The 16,620-nt window shown below is 40.5% G+C and overlaps 1 pseudogene; it reads left to right on the forward strand.

Annotated features, from left to right (window-relative positions):
- Positions 1 to 2,296: 2,296 nt before the first annotated feature.
- Positions 2,297 to 16,036, forward strand: LOC126945742 (60S ribosomal protein L32-like; annotated as a pseudogene).
- The last annotated feature ends 584 nt before the right edge of the window (positions 16,037 to 16,620 follow it).

Consider the following 16,620-nt stretch of genomic DNA (forward strand, 5'->3'; position numbering starts at 1 on the left):
TTTTCTACATAGATGACCATGCCATCTGTGAACAGACAGCTTTATTTCTTCCTTCTCAATCTGTATATCTTTTACTTTTTTTTTCTTGTCTTATTGCATTAGCTACGACTGCCATTACAACGTTGAAAAGGAGTGGTAAGAGGGGACATTCTTGCCTTTTTCCTAATCTTACTGGGAAACCTTCGAGTTTCTCACCAGAGGTGGTTTATTCTAATGGATTGGCTCATGAGATTGTGGGGGTTGGCAAGACTGAAATCTGAATTCAGGTGAGAGTTAATGTTGCAGCCTTGAGAATTCCTCCTCCTTCGGTGAACCTCAGTCATTGTTTTTAAGGCTTTCAACTGATTAGATGAGGCCCACCTACATTATAGAGGTAGCCTGCTTTATTCAAACTCTAGTGATTTAAATGTTAGTCACATCTAAAAACATATCTTTACAATAACATCTAGACTAGTGTTTGAGCAAATGACTTGGCACCATAACCTGGCCAAGTTGATACACAAAATTAACCATCACAATATATAAACAGATTATAGGGATTTTTAAATTTGCTTTTCACACAAGCAGAATCATACTATATGCTTTTCTGTGGAACTTGCCTATTATCTTACAATAATATGTCATATTATTGATAAAATGATATCTCATACTTATCTCTCCAGGTCAATCCTTATAGCTATTACTCTTTCTTTTAAATAGTTGGGTAATAAAAAGGAATGAGATCATGTCCTTTGCAGGGACATGGATGGAGCTGGAAGCTATTATTCTCAGCAAACTAATACAGGAACAGAAAATCAAACATCACATGTTCTCACTTATAAGTGGGAGCTGAACAATGAGAACACATGGACACAGGGAGGGCAACAACACACACTGGGGCCTGTCTTGGGGGCGGGAGGAGGGAGAGCATCAGGATAAACAGCTAATGCATGTGGGACTTAATACCTAGGTAATGGACAACTCATTTTGTCCATTTGTCAGTGGACATTTGGGTTGCTTCCACCTTTTAGCTATCATGACTAACGCTGCTATAAACACGGGTGTACAAATATATTTTTGAGACTCTGCTTTCAATCGTTTTGAGTATATACCCAGAGGTAGAATTGCTGGATCATATGTAATTCTATTTTTTATTTTTTGAGGAACCTCCATACTGTTTTCCATAGCAGCTGCGCCATTTTACATTCCCACCAACAGTGCACAAGGGATTTCTACATATTCTTGCCAACACTTGTTATCTTCTGTTTTTTTTATAGTAGCCATCTGTTGCATTCTTTTCTGTTTTTTTTTTTCGTAGTAGTCATCCTGTTATTATTTTAACATATAAATATTCACATATTTATAATCACATGTTTTACATATCAGCTATCTGCATTTTCTGTTCTAAGAATCACCTGTTTATAATTTATAGTCTTCACCTTTTTTCTATTGGGTTGTCTTTTTCTTATCAATATATAGAAGCACTGTGTGTTGGGTTGGCATCAAAATTGCCATTTCTTTTGGTCAAAAACAGTTGACTATCAGCAATTGTATACAGTTCAACTTAATATTATCAATACTGATATTAACTATAATATTGTAGATATTAATCCTTTATCTGTCATTAATTGTAACTATTTTCTCACAGCTTCTTAGTTGTTCTTTGACTTTTCATGATGTTTTGTGCAACTGAAAAATTTTAATTGTCTGTATTGTCAATCTGTTTTTTTTTCTTTTATGTTTTCTGAGTTTCTTGTGTTATTTAAGAAGGTCTCCCTAACTAAATATTACATAAATATTCTCCTAACTTTTTTTACTTTACCTTTGTATCTTCTGTAATTAAAGATGAATTAAATAAGAGTTTATGTTTGTATTTTTCATGTGCTAGGTAATTATTCTAGCATCATTTATTAAATAAGCCATTACTGAATTGAAATGCCACCTTTATTATACACTGTATTAAGTTCTGATAAAATCAATTTCTTTCTTCTCTATTCTGTTTCACTGATCTATTCTCCAATGTCCTACTTTTTTGATTACACTAGCTTTATAGAGAGTTTTAATATCCATTAGGGCAAGATACTAGTAAGTTATTACTGGTCTTGTTTTTCAAAGCTTTATTGGAGATTATTATAGAGTTGAGTTATTGTTCCTCACACAAATCTACAGAGATCCCTAGTTAACAGTTAAATCTCTTACACATGTTAATATCTCCCTCAGCTCAAGAAGCCAGCTGGGTTCAAGTTTCAACCAATACTTGAGAGTCTCTTTCTTATGTTCACCTTGGGAGGCCAGTACCCAGAGCTTCAGCGAGGGGATGAAGAGGAGAAGGAGGAAGAGGTGAGTTTCTCCAGAAGCCCTCAGCATAGGCCTATGGCTGCTCATAATTGTACCCCACTGTCCCCAGGATGGACCTCCCAGGTAGGTGGGGTAGTCAAGAAAGGTTGAAGGCCTGCTTCAGAGTTTTGGTTACGAATGGCCTCTTTCTCTCTCTCTTTTTTTTTTTTTTAGACAGAGTCTCGCTCTGTCCCCCGGGCTAGAGTACAGTGGCACAATCTCCACTCACTGCAACCTTTGCCTCCCAGCTTCAAGCAATTCTCCTGCCTCAGCCTCCCAAGTAACTGGGACTACAGGCGCATGCCACCACACCCAGCTAGTTTTTGTATTTTTAGTAGAGACGGGGTTTCCACCATGTTGGCCAGGCTGGTTTCAAACTCCTGACCTCAAGCGATCTGCCCACCTCAGCCTTCCAAAGTGCTGGGATTACAGGCGTGAGCCACCATGCCTGGCCCTCATTCTCAACAAATATCTAAATGACCCCAAAGTATAAATACCAACTCCTCTACCTGCCAGTCCTCAACATCAATTAGTAAATGAAACACATGGAAGCTCCAATGCAGCCGTGGGATCTCCCAGCAAGTGGTAAGGACACAGTGAGAGCCCGGTAGGGGCAAGCCAACTGGACAGCATCCCAGAGCACCTACCTCTGCAGGATGCCAGATCATCATGGAAATAAATCAAACACGCCATAGTAGTTAACTCAGGTTCCCACACAAACTCCTCACATAACTGGGAAAACGTACATGGTTCTACTCTCACTGAAGCAAGGGCTCCTTGAGCAGAAATTTCAAATCCATCTTCGGTGGCCTTGCCTTTCTCATCATTTTTGTGATTTGTGCCTGCAATGTGTACTGTGCTTCTACTATCCATACTACTCAGAGTTACTGATTACAATTAGTTCCAATTCTTTTTAAAAATAGAGTTATAAAAATTTTAAAGTAGGATGGGTGTGGGGGCTCATGCCTGTAATCCCAGTACTTTGGAAAGCCAAGGCAGGTGGATCACCTGAAGTCAGGAGTTTGAAACCAGCCTAGCCAACATGATGAAACCCCGTCTCAACTAAAAATACAAAAGAATTAGCCGGGCATGGTGGCACACATCTGTAATCCCAGCTACTTGGGAGTCTGGGGCAGGAAAATCAGTTGAACCTGGGAGGTGGAGATTGCAGTGAGCTGAGATCGCACCATTGCACTCCAGCCTGGGCGACAAGAGCGAAACCCCGTCTCAAAAAAAAAAAAAAAAAAAAAAAGAAAGAAAGAAATTTAAAGCACAATACACACTTGGTTGTAAAAGCAACCTTTAGGCAGTAAAACTGGATACAGAGTAAAAAGAAAGTCTCTCATCCACTCCAGCCCCCCAGCCTTCCTTTATTTGTATTTATTTGTTTTTTTTTTTATAGAGACAGGGTCTCACTATATTGCCCAGGCTTGTCTTGAACTCCTTGCTGCAAGTGATCATCCTGCTTCAGCCTCCCAAGGTGCAGGGATTACAGGTATGAGCCACCGCGCCCAGCCTCCCAATCTTCCTTTAACCTCCCTCATGTCTTACATGGAGAGATAATTCCAGTAAAGCAGCTACAAGAACCCAGTGTCTTTAGGTTTCTGATTAAAAATTCACATCCTAGTTTATTAAATTGCACATTGGTTAACTTTTATCTTTAAAGAAAAGGCCTTCTACTGCAGCAGATCCTACACTGCAGGCTAGGAATAAAGAGAAACTGAGCTGGCCAGTGGGAGAGGGAGCAAAGGCCAGCTGGAGCATGGAGGTGGAGTGCTCACAGGGACCCCAGATAGGCCAATGGCCTAGGTGAAGTCCTCATAGACACAGGGCTTGTGTGTCCTCACTTCTGGTAGCCACGGGGAACCTGAGGGAACCAGGTGAGGCTGTGGATGATCCAGTGGACCGGCAATGCTGAGGGTGTGTAGCAGCCCACTTGTAGAGGCAACTAGTCATTCAAGGCATGGCAGGGGAGAAGAAACAGGGCTGGCATGGCCAGGCACGGTGGCTCACACCTGTAATCCCAACATTTTGGGAGGCCAAGGTGGGCAGGTCACTTGAGGCCAGGAATTTGAGACCAGCCTGGCCGACATGGTAAAACTCCATCTCTACTAAAAATACAAAAATTAGCCAGGCGTGGTGGCACGCACCTGTACTCCCAGCTACTCGGGAGGCTGAGGCAGGAGAATCGCTTGAACCCGGGAGGCAGAGGTTGCAGTGAGCAGAAATTGTGCCACTGTATTCCAGCCTGGACGACAGAATGAGACTCCACCAAAAAAAAAAGAGAAAAGACGATAAAAGAAGAAAAGAAAAGAAAAAGAAAAAAAGAAAGAAGGCTGGCAGAACAGGTATGGGAAGTAGCCCCCTGCCTAGAGACTGGGGCTCAGAGCAGGCATCCTCTTTTGTGAACGACACTGCCTTTTGTGGGCACTGGAGATTAACAGAGAGCCCACAACCCAGGCAGAAGAGGACCAGGACCAGGACCCTACCTCCTGCTAGAAATACTCAGGAAGAGGCCACCCCAACCCCCAACCTCCACCTTCAACCCCACCAGAAGTGCTGATAGCAACCAACCTGGACAAAGAACTGCAGCAGAGTATTTGCAAACTCACATGGTGGACCACATGGCTTCCTTTGACCCCTCCAGACCCACCCCACCCTTCTCTACCCACTCTGTGCTCCTAGAGGCAGGCCTGGGTGAACTCCATCAAATGGTTCCTGTGCCCTCTGCCCTCCAGTTGACTTTGGCCACCAGCAGGAGGTGGGAAACCGAGAGGAGAGCGGTCAGAGTATTTATTTCCCCCAAATACCTCCTTGAGAGCTGGCTGGCTGTGTCCTGGACCAAAAACCACAGCTCCTGTCAAGAGGCCATCTTCACAGGATTTTCTCTCTCCAGTTTCCAGTGATTGCTTCCTCCTTCTGCTCCTTCTGGCCTGTGGTTTCCCCATACCCTGATATTCCTTTGTAAATAGTCTCTTTATTAAACTCTTCTCAATTTACCCAATCTGAGAGCGCCATCTGTTTCCTGCTAGGACCTGGAATGATACAGATGGCTTGTCTGACAGGACCTATTGATGGAGAGTCCAATAACCCCTTATTATTCTAGGCAGAGGTGGGGCAGCCTGCATTTAGCTGGAGGTTACTAAAGGTGCATGAAATGAAACCAGGAACTTGAGCTCTTTGGGGATGGGGACTGTCTTACTGGCTTTGCAACACCAGCACTATGGCAAAGTCTGTCTTTTAGTAGGGGGCCTTCTAAGAGCAGATTTCCTCTCTCCAGTTCAGGAGCGCTTTTCTGTCTTAAAAGGGTCTCCTTCTCAAATGGTGATGTCCCTGAGAGGTTTTGCTTTGAATTATTTTCTGCTAAGATCAAAACAATCAGTGAGTGGCCGGGCGCAGTGGCTCATGACTGTAATCCTAGTACTTTGGGAGGCCGAGGTGGGAGGATCACTTGAGGCCAGGAATTCGAGACCAGGCTGTTCAACATGGCAAGACCCTGTCCCTACAAAAACATAAGAAATTAACCAGGCTTGATGGTATTTATATATAAGTATATAGATATAGATAAATAGATAACTTGACAAAGACTGGAAGACACATGAAAATATGTTGGGGCATTGGGGTTACAGAATAATTTTTTTCATTAAATTGTCAATTTTATGAAGTTATTCTTATGATACACGAAAATGGAGGAAAAAACAAAACAAGTATGTATATGAAATTGGGCAAAATACTCTCTTATCAGCCTCCTTTCCCTCATCTATATACTAAGAGGATAAAGAGTCTCTTCCATTCCAGTCCGTTCCAGGTTATACAAAATGTGATTCTAAACTCTTAAAATGAGTCGTATGTGGATAGAGAATGAGGCAGAAAAAAAGACACAGGAGTTTTGATTATTTTAACATGTCCACAAAAATCAAGAAATAGGAATAATTGTTTTTGTTCCCACTGGGGGCTGTGATAAGTGAAGTTCTGTCTGTCTAGCTTACTTTCTCAATCCCTCCTCTGGGTCACTTGAAGATCCCCTCCCTGACTCCACATGACTATGAAGGGTAGGTCAGTCAATGTCCTTTCCTGCCTTTGACATTTAGTGGTCAGAAGACTAAACCAGAGCCAATCAGATTCTTCTCTGAAATTGATGCATGGACAGGTGGACAAAGAAGGTCCCTTTCTTCCGGGGCTGCCAAATCTTTCTGCCTGTGACTTGGGTGACCTTAGACAAATCATTTAACTTCTTTGAGCTTCAATTTTCTCACCTTAAATGAGGTTAATAATACAATCTATTTCATAGGCATTAAACATAAATAAAATTATATGATAAATTAATTCATTGCAAGGTGTTGGTCAATGACATCTTCAGACATCAAATCTCCCAGGGATATTTACATGTTTTAAAGGGGTCCATTATATAAAGCACAAAGATGGAAAGCACTAATCTATACTGTCAGGAATTAGGATAGTGGTTAACTTTGCAGGGGTGGGGGGCTTGTGATCAGAGGGAACATAAGGAAGCTTCTGCAAGGCATTGGTTGTGTTGGGTGTATTGTTGGTAAAGCTTCATTGTCCTGTATGCTTAAGATATGTGCCCTTTTCCATATGTATGGTATGATTTAATAACAAATCTTTAAAACTTAGAAATTTCTGCTTCCAAGAAGATAGAGTAGGCATACTTTTCCTTACTCCTCCTACTAAGTACAGTGAAAAACTGGACATTATATATGAAATAAACATAAGAAGACTTTGAAAGGAGGCACTTTCTTTGAAAGGAGGAGACTTTGAAGAAGATGGCACTTGGAAATATCAATAAGTGCAGACTAAAAAAGGCCTGACAAAAACTGCTCTTTTTGGCCAAAGGGCCAAGAAAGGAACAACACAAGAGAAGAGAAAACTTTTAGACTGAAACTGCTCTGCTCTAAACACCACAGAAAAAAACAAAGAAAAATGTAGCCCCATCCTCATTCATACCAGCCAAGGCCAAGCGGGGAGCCTAGAATTCCACTTGCCAGGCTATAGCAAAGTGCCCTAATCCACCTACTGGGATATCTTCAGAGAAGGCCAAATACGGAGCCAGTACTTTTATCCCTGCTGGGTAGTGATGAGGAAACCACATAGGCAACCTGTACTTCCAGCCTGCATCCTTGCTGCTTGGGCAGTATCAGAAGAAGCGTAGTAGAGAGTCAGAACTTTTACCATTGCTCCGCAGTATTGATGCCATCCTCTCCCTGAGGTGTCAGTGGAGGCCTAGTGGGGAGCCAGAACTCCCACCCCACACAGCAATAATAAAGAACACCCCTCAAGATGTCAACAGAGGCTGAATAGACTTTCTATGCTGACCTGGCAGTAATGAGGGGACACCCTACCCCCTTCCCTTGCCAATGCAGTGTCCAAAAAGCCAGCTAAAACATCAGGTTTAAATAAGATACAGAGTCATAACATAATACCCAAAATGTCCAAGTTTCAATCAAAAACCACTCATTACACTAGAAACAAGGAAAATCTCAAACTGAATGAACAAAGATAATCTTTAGATGCCAACACTAAGATGAAACATGAGATAAAATTTTCTGACACAAATTTTAAAGCGGCCATCACAAAAATAATGCAATGAACAATTACAAGCACACTTGGCACAAACAAAATATAGAATAAATAAATAAATAAACAGCGCCTCAGGAACAGGTAGAACTTTAACAAAAGATCTAGCATTGGTATTACTGAAGACCCAAAAGGAGAGGATAAAGAGGGTAGGGCTAAGAAAGTATTCAAAGAAATAATGCCTAAAATACCCCAAATTTGGCAAAAGACATAAACCTATAGATTCAAGAGGCTGAGTGAACTCCAAACAGAATAAACCCAAAGAAATTCAAACCAAGAAACATATAATCAAACTTCTATAAACTAAGGACAAAGAAAAAATTATGAAGGCATCAAAAGAGAAATGACATGGCAGGAGAAAAACAACAGAATAACAGGATTTCACATTAGGAAACAGAGTAGAAGGAAATGGCACAATAACTTTCAAGTACTAAAAGAAAAAAATTGCCAACCTGCATTTCTTTGTTTTCTTTTTTTTTTTTTTTGAAATGGAATCTTGCTCTGCCACCCAGGCTGGAGGGCAGTGGTGCAATCTCGGCTCACTGCAACCTCCGCCTCCTGGGTTCAAATGATTTTCCTGCCTCAATCTCCCGAGTAGCTAGGACTACAGGCACCCGCCACCACACCTGGCTAATTTTTGTATTTTTAGGAGAGACGGGGTTTCACCATGTTGGCCAGGCTGGTCTCAAACTCCTGACCTCAAGTGATCTACCCACCTTGGCCTCCCAAAGTGCTGGGATTACAGGCGTGAGCCACCACGCCCAGCCTCAACCTGCATTTCTATCTCCAGCGAAAATATCCTTCAGGAATAAAGGGGAAATCAAGACATTCTCAAATACAGGGAAACTAAGATAATTTGTTACCAGCAGCTCTACTCTAAATAATGGCTAAAGGAAGTTCATTAAACAAAAAGGAAATGATAAAAGAAGTAACCTTGGAGCATGAGAAAGGAAGAGAGAACATGATAAGCAAAAGATCTGGGTAAATACAATAGACTTTCCTTCTCCTCCTGGGTTTTATAAATCATATTTGACAGTTTAAGCAAAAAATATAACACTGATATAGTTTTAAAAGGCTCTGGAAGAAATGTTCAAGGCAATTATATAAATGGGGGAGAATAAATAGATATAAAGGTAAGATTTCTATCCTTCACTCAAACTGGCAAAGTGATGACCCAAGTAGACTGTGATAGATATGTATGTATAATGTAATTCCTAGAGAAACCAATAAAAAAAAAAATAAAGAAATATACTAAAGAACACTATAAATAAATCAATATGGAAGGCAGGAGAAAGAAAATAGAAAATGAAAAGGAGAAATAACAAACAGAAAACAAGAAATAAAGTAGCAAATATAATTATATTCAATGTAAATTGTCTAAATATACTACTTTGGCAGAGTGGATCAAAAAGCATGACCCAGCTATATACTGTCTATAAGAAACTCATTTCAAATATAATGATAAAGGCAGATTGAAAGTAAAAGAATGGAAAAAGATATGTAATACAAGAATTAATCATGACAAAATAGGAATAGCTCTATTATATCAGATAAAGTAGACTGCAAAGAACAGAAAGTTACCACAGACAGAAAAGGACATTATATAGTGATAAATGGGTCAGTACACCAAAAGGACATAGCACTCCTAAATGTGTTTGCACTAAGTAACAGAGCAGCAAAGTATGTGAATCAAGATCTGATAGAGCTGAAAGTAGAAATATGCAAATTCACAATTAGAGACGTCAACATCCCTCTCTCAACAACTGATAGTACCACTAGCCAGAAAATCAGCAAGGATATAGAAAAGCTCAACAATATCATCAACTAACAGGATCTAATCGACATTTATAGAGTACTCTACTCAACAACAGCAGAATATACCTCAAGAATTTAGAAAAATGGGTCCTGGTAGTGGTTATAAGAAAAAAAAAATTAGAAAAAGAAAAGCAAAATAAACCCAAAGCAAGCAGAAGGAGATGCATAATAAAGATAAGAGCAGAAATCAATGAAATTGAAAACAGCAAAACAACAGAGAAAATCAATGAAACACAGAGCTTGCTCTTTGAAATCATAAATAAAATTGACAAATCTCTATCAAGATTGACAAAGAAAGAAAGAAAGACAGAAAGAAAGAAAGAGAAAAGATATAAATTACCAATATCAGAAATGAAATAGGGGCTATCACTATAGACCCTGCAGACATCAAAAGGAAAGTAAGGGAATACTATGAACAACTCTACACATAAGTTTGACAACTTAGAGGAAATAGACCAATTAATCAAAAATAACAAACTAGGCCGGGCGCGGTGGCTCAAGCCTGTAATCCCAGCACTTTGGGAGGCCGAGACGGGTGGATCACGAGGCCAGGAGATCGAGACCATCCTGGCTAACACGGTGAAACCCCGTCTCTACTAAAAAATACAAAAAAACTAGCCGGGCGAGGTGGCGGGCGCCTGTAGTCCCAGCTACGGAGACTGAGGCAGGAGAATGGCGGGAACCCGGGAGGTGGAGCTTGCAGTGAGCTGAGATCGCGCCACCGCACTCCAGCCTGGGGGACAGAGCGAGACTCCGTCTCAAAAAAAAAAAATAATAATAACAAACTAAAACAACTCACCCAATATGAAATATATAGTTTGAATCCCTATATATTGAGGAAATTGAATTTGTAATTTAACCCCCTGCCAAAAAAAAAGAAATATCAGAAGATTCCACTGGAAAATTCTACCAAATTTAAAAGAATTAAACTAATTCTAAACAATCTGCTTTAGAAAATAGAAGAGGATGGAACACTTCTCAATTCATTTTATGAAGCTATTATCCTGGTAAGAAAACTAGACACAGACAGTACAAAAAAAAGATATTACAGACCAATTTTCCTCATGAATATGCATGCAAAATTTCTTAACTAAATATTAGCAAATAAAATTCAACAATATATAAAAAGAACTATACAACATGATAAAGTAGACTTTATTCCTGGGGTGCAAGGCTGATTCAATTTGCTAAAACTACTTAATAGAATTCACCATATTACTAAGCTAAAGAAGAAAACTCATGTGACCATATCAATTGATAAAGGAAAAGCATTTGGCAAAATTCAATACCCATTTATGATAATCAGAAAACTCTTAGCAAATTAGGACTAGAGGGGAACTTTTTCAACTTGATAAAGAGCATCTACAAAAACCCTACGGTTAATTTAATACTTAATGATAAAAGACTGAATGCTGGCCAGGCGTGGTGGTTCACGCCTGTAATCCCAGCACTTTGGGAGGCCAAGGCGGGTGGATCATGAGGTCAAGAGATTGAGACCATCCTGGCCAACACGGTGAAACCCTGTCTCTACTAAAAATACAAAAATTAGCTGGGCGTGATGGCACATGCCTGTAATCCCAACTACTCAGGAGGCTGAGGCAGAAGAATCACTTGAACCCAGGAGGCGGAGGTTGCAGTGAGCCAAGATTGTGCCACTGCATTCCAGCCTGGGCAACAGAGGGAGATGCCTTCAAAAAACAACAAAAACAACAAAAGACTGAATGCTTTCCCCTTAGGACAGGGACGAAGCTGAAAGTGGCCACTCTCACTACTCATATTCAACATAGTACTGGAAGTTCTAGCCAGCACAATAAGGCAAGAAAAAGGAATATAAGGCATACAGATTGGAAAGAACTATTTCAAACTGGCCCTATTTGTTGATGGCATGGTAGTATATGTAGAAAATCTTACGGGATTTACAAACAAAGCAAAACAAAACAAAAACCTACTAGAACTGATAAGTGATTTCAGCAAAGACAGTGTTCAAGAATAACATTAAAAATCAATTTTATTTTTATATACTGGCAATGAACATGTAAACATTTTCACAATTGAAAATAAAATATCATTTACAATAATTCAGAACAAAACATAACATTCTCCAAAGAAGATATATAGATGGCCAATAAGCACATGAAAAGATGCTCAATATCATTAATCATTTGGGAAATGCAAATCAAAACTACAATGATATAACACCTCGCACCTATTAGGGTGGTTACTACTTAAAAAAACAGAAAGTAGGGCTGGGTGCGGTGTAATCCCAGCACTTTGGGAGGCCAAGGTAGGTGGATTACCTGAGGTCAGGAGTTCGAGACCAGCCTGGCCAACATGGAAAAACCCCGTCTCTACTAAAAATACAAAAATTAGTCGGGCGTGGTGGCGTGCGCCTGTGGTCCCAGCTACACAGGAGGCAGAGGCAAGAGAATCACCTGAACCTGGGAGACGGAGGTTGCAGTGAGCTGAGATTGCGCCACTGCACTCCAGCCTGGGCAACAGAGGGAGACTCTGTCTCAAAAAAACAAAAACAAACAAACAAACAGAAAGTAACAGGTGTTGGTAAGGATGTGGAGAAATTGGAACCCTTATACACTGTGGGTGGGAATATAAAATGATACAGTCACTGTGGAAAACAGCATGGCATTTTCTTTAAAAATTACAAATATAATTGTCATATGATTCAACAATTCCATTTCTGGGTATATACCCAGAAGAATTGAAAGCAGGGTCCTGAAGAGATATTTATATGCCCATGTTTATAGCAGCATTATTCACAAATGCTAAAATGTAGAAGCAATCCAAATGTCCATCAACAGATAGATGGGTAAGCAAAATGTGGTCTATCCATTACAATGGAATGTTATTTAGCCTTAAAAAGGAAGGAAATTCTGGCACATGCTACAACACAGACAAACCTTGAAGACATTATGCTAAGTGAAATAAACCAGTCATAAAAAGACAAATACTATATAATTCCACTTATATGAGGTACTTAGAATAGTCAAAATCATAGAAAAAGACAGATGGTAGCTGCCAGGGGCTGGGAGAGTGTTTAATAGGTATAGAGTTTCAGTTTTACATGATGAAAAGAATTATGGAGATGGAAGGTAATGATGGTTGCACAACATTGTGAATATATTTAATGCCACCGAACTGTACACTTAAAAGTGGTTAAGCCCAGGTGCAGTGGCTCACGCCTGTAATCCCAACACTTTGGGAGCCTGAGGCAAGTAGATCACTTGAGTCCAAGAGTTTGAGACCAGCCTGGGCAACATGGCAAAACCCTGTCTCTACAGAAAAAAATACAAAAATACAAAAATTAGCCAGGCGTGGTGGTGTGTGCCTGTGGTCGCAGCTCCTAGGTAGGCTGAGGTGGCAGGATAGCTTGAACCCAGGAGGTGGAGGTTGTATTGAGCTGTGATCACGCCACTGTACTCCAGCCTGGGTGACAGAGCAAGATCTTATCTCAGAAAAATAAAAGAAGGTTAAAATGATAAATTTTATGTATATTTAAACACGATAAAAATGAAAAAACATATATAGGACTTGTATGGTGAAAACTACAAAAATGTTGATGAAAGAAATAAAAGATTTAAATATCTGGAGAAATATACTATGTTCACAGAGTGGAAGATTCAACATAGTAAAGACATCAGTTGATATACAGGTTTTATGCAAATACTATCAAAATCCCAGCAAGAATTTCTACAGATATACACAAGATTATTCTAAAATTTATATGGAAAGGTAAAGAATTAGATTAGTGAAAACAATTTTTTTTTTTTTTTTTTTTGAGATGGAGTTTCGCTCTTGTTGCTCAGGCTGGAGTGCAATGGCGCAATCTCGGCTCACTGCAACCTCCACCTCCCGGGTTCAAGCGATTCTCCTGCCTCAGCCTCCCAAGAAGCTGGGATTACAGGCATGTGCCACCACCTCTGGCTAACTTTTTGTATTTAGTAGAGATGGGGTCCCACCATGTTGGCCAGGCTGGTCTCCAACTCCTGACCTCAGGTGATCCACCCACCTCAACCTCCCAAAGTGCTGGGATTACAGGCGTGAGCCACCATGCCCAGCCTCAATAAAAAGAAAATTTAAAGAGGAATAAAGTGGGAGGAATTACTATACCCAATTTCAAGACTTATCATATAGCTACAGTAATTAGGACTGTGTGTTATTGGTGGAGGGAAAGACACATAGATCAATAGAATAGGACATAGAACCCATAAATAGACCCACACAAGTATGGTGAAATGACCTTTGACAAAGGTGTGCAACAGCTAAATGGAGAAAATAAAGATTTTTCAACAAATGATGTTGGAGCAATTGGACATCCATAGGCAGAAAAATGAACCTTGACCTAAATCTTACTCTTTATGAACAATTAACTCAAGTGGATCACCAACTTAAATGTAATACACGAACCTAGAAAACCTTTAGAAAATAATATAGGTGAAAATTGTGGGGGGTTAGGCAGAGGCAAAGGGATCTTAGACTTAACATCAAAAGCACAAGCCATAAGTGAAAAATTGATAAGTTGGACCTCATCAAAATTTAAAAATTTTCCTCTGGGAAAGATTCTGCTAAGAAGATAAAAAGACAAGCTACAAACTGGGAGAAAATACTTGTAAACCAATTATCCAGCAAAGGACTGGTATAAGGAATCTGTAAAGAACTCTGAAAACTCAATAGTTAAAAAAAAAAACCTGACTGGGCACAGTGGCTCACACCTGTAATCCTAGCACTTTGGGAGGCTAAGGTGGGAAAATCGCTTAAGGCCAGGAGTTCAAGGAGTTCAAGATCAGTCTGGGCAACACAGTGAAACCCTATCTCTACAAAAAAATTTTAAAAATAATCAGGTATGCTGGTGTGCACTGTAGTCCAGATACTCAGGAGGCAACGACAGGAGGATTGCTTGAGCCCAGAAGGTCAAAGCTACTGCAGTCCAGCCTGGGTGACAGAATGAGACCCTACTTCTAAAAAAAAAAAAAAAAAAAAAAAAAAGAAAGAAAAAGAAAGAAAGGAAAGGCTATATACTGTATGATTCCATTTCTGTAACTTTCTTGACAAAATCACAGAAGTGGATAACAGATTAGTGGTCGCCAGGGATCAAGGTGAGATGGGAGAGGAGTGTAGCCATAGAAGGGCAACATGAGGGAATCCTTGTGATGACAGAAATGTTCTGTACCTGTATTGACAATGTAATGGTGTCAATATCCTGCTTGTGTTATTGTACTAAAGTTTTGCAAGATATTACCATTGGGGAAACTGGGTAAAGGATATATGGAAATGACTCTATACTTTTTCTTACAACTGCATGTGAATTTATAATTATCTCAAAATAAAATGCTTAATTAATTTATTATTTTATTTATTTAGAGACAGAGGTTTGTTCTTGTTGCCCAGGCTGGAGTGCAGTGGTGCAATCTCAGCTCACCGCAACCTCTCTCTCCTGGGTTCAAGCATTTCTCCTGCCTCAGCCTCCCGAGTAGCTGGGATTACAGGTGTTTGGCCATCATTCCCGGCCAAATTTTTTTTTTTTTTTTTTTTGTATTTTCAGTAGAGACAGGGTTTCACCATGTTGGCCAGGCTGGTCTCAAACTCCTGATCTCAGGTGATCAACCTGCCTTAGCCTCCCAAAGTGCTGGGATTACAGGCATGATAAAATGCTTAATTTAAAAAGAAATGGGCCTGGCATGGTGGCTCACACATGTAATCCCAGGAGGAACATTTGAGCCTAGGAGGTCGAGGCTGTAGTGAGCCATGATCGTGCCACTGCACTGCAGCCTGGGCAATGGAGCAAGACTCTGTCTCCAAAAGTGAAACAATAAAATAAAATAGTAGAGAATATTCTCTCTTCCTCAGCGCTGCCTACAGAGGTGGCAGCCATCTCCTCCTTGGCATCACAGCTGCCCTCAGACCCCTTGTGAAACTCAAGATTGTCAAAAAGAGAACTAAGAAGTTCATCCTGTACCAGTCAGACTGATATGTCAAAATGAAGCCTAACTGGCAGAAACCCAGAGGTATTGACAATAGGGTTTGTAGAAGGTTTAAGGGCCAGATCTTGATGCCCAATGTTGGTTAGGGGAGCAACAAAAAAACAAAGCACATGCTGCCCAGTGGTTTCCGGGAATTCCTGCTCCATGACATCGAGGAGCTGGAAATGCTGGTGATGTGCAACAAATCTTACTGTGCTAAGATTGCTCACCGTGTTTCTTTCAAGAACTGCAAGGCCATCGTGGAAAGAGCAGCCCAGCTGGCCATCAGAGTCACCAACCTCAATGCCATACTGCGCAGCAAAGAAAATGAATAGGCAGCTCATGTGCGTGTTTTGTGTTTAAAGAAAACCATAAAAACTGCCAAAAAAAAAAAAAAAAAAGTAGAGGGGGCCTGGCGTGGCGTTTCAATCCTGTAATCCCAGCACTTTGGGAGACCGAGGCAGGCAGATCACCTGAGGTCAGGAGTTTGAGATCAGTCTGGCCAACATGGTGAAATCTCATCTCTACTAAAAAACACAAAAATTAGCCAGGTGTGGTTACGGCACCTGTAATCCCAGGTATTTAGGAGACTGAGGCAGGAGAATCGCTTGAACCCGGGAGGCGGATGTTGCAGTGAGCCATGATTGCACCACTGCACTCCAGCCTGGGCGACAGAGTGAGACTCCGTCTCAAAAAAAAAAAAAACTTTAAAAAAATAGTAAAGGGGCTCCTAAAGAGCAAAAAACCTATAAGACTAAGAGGAAAGGCATCTAATGGTGTGACTTCAGGCATGGTGACAAGTCACTAGAAGAGGGAGAGAGATACACCCTTTGCCACTTTCAAAGTCAATCCTGGCACCTAATATAGAGAGATGTTAGTATTTACCTATGATTGATTTAAGGAAGATTCTTCCTCTATT

This window comes from Macaca thibetana, chromosome X (assembly GCF_024542745.1).
Source record: "Macaca thibetana thibetana isolate TM-01 chromosome X, ASM2454274v1, whole genome shotgun sequence".
Lineage (NCBI taxonomy): Eukaryota > Metazoa > Chordata > Mammalia > Primates > Cercopithecidae > Macaca > Macaca thibetana.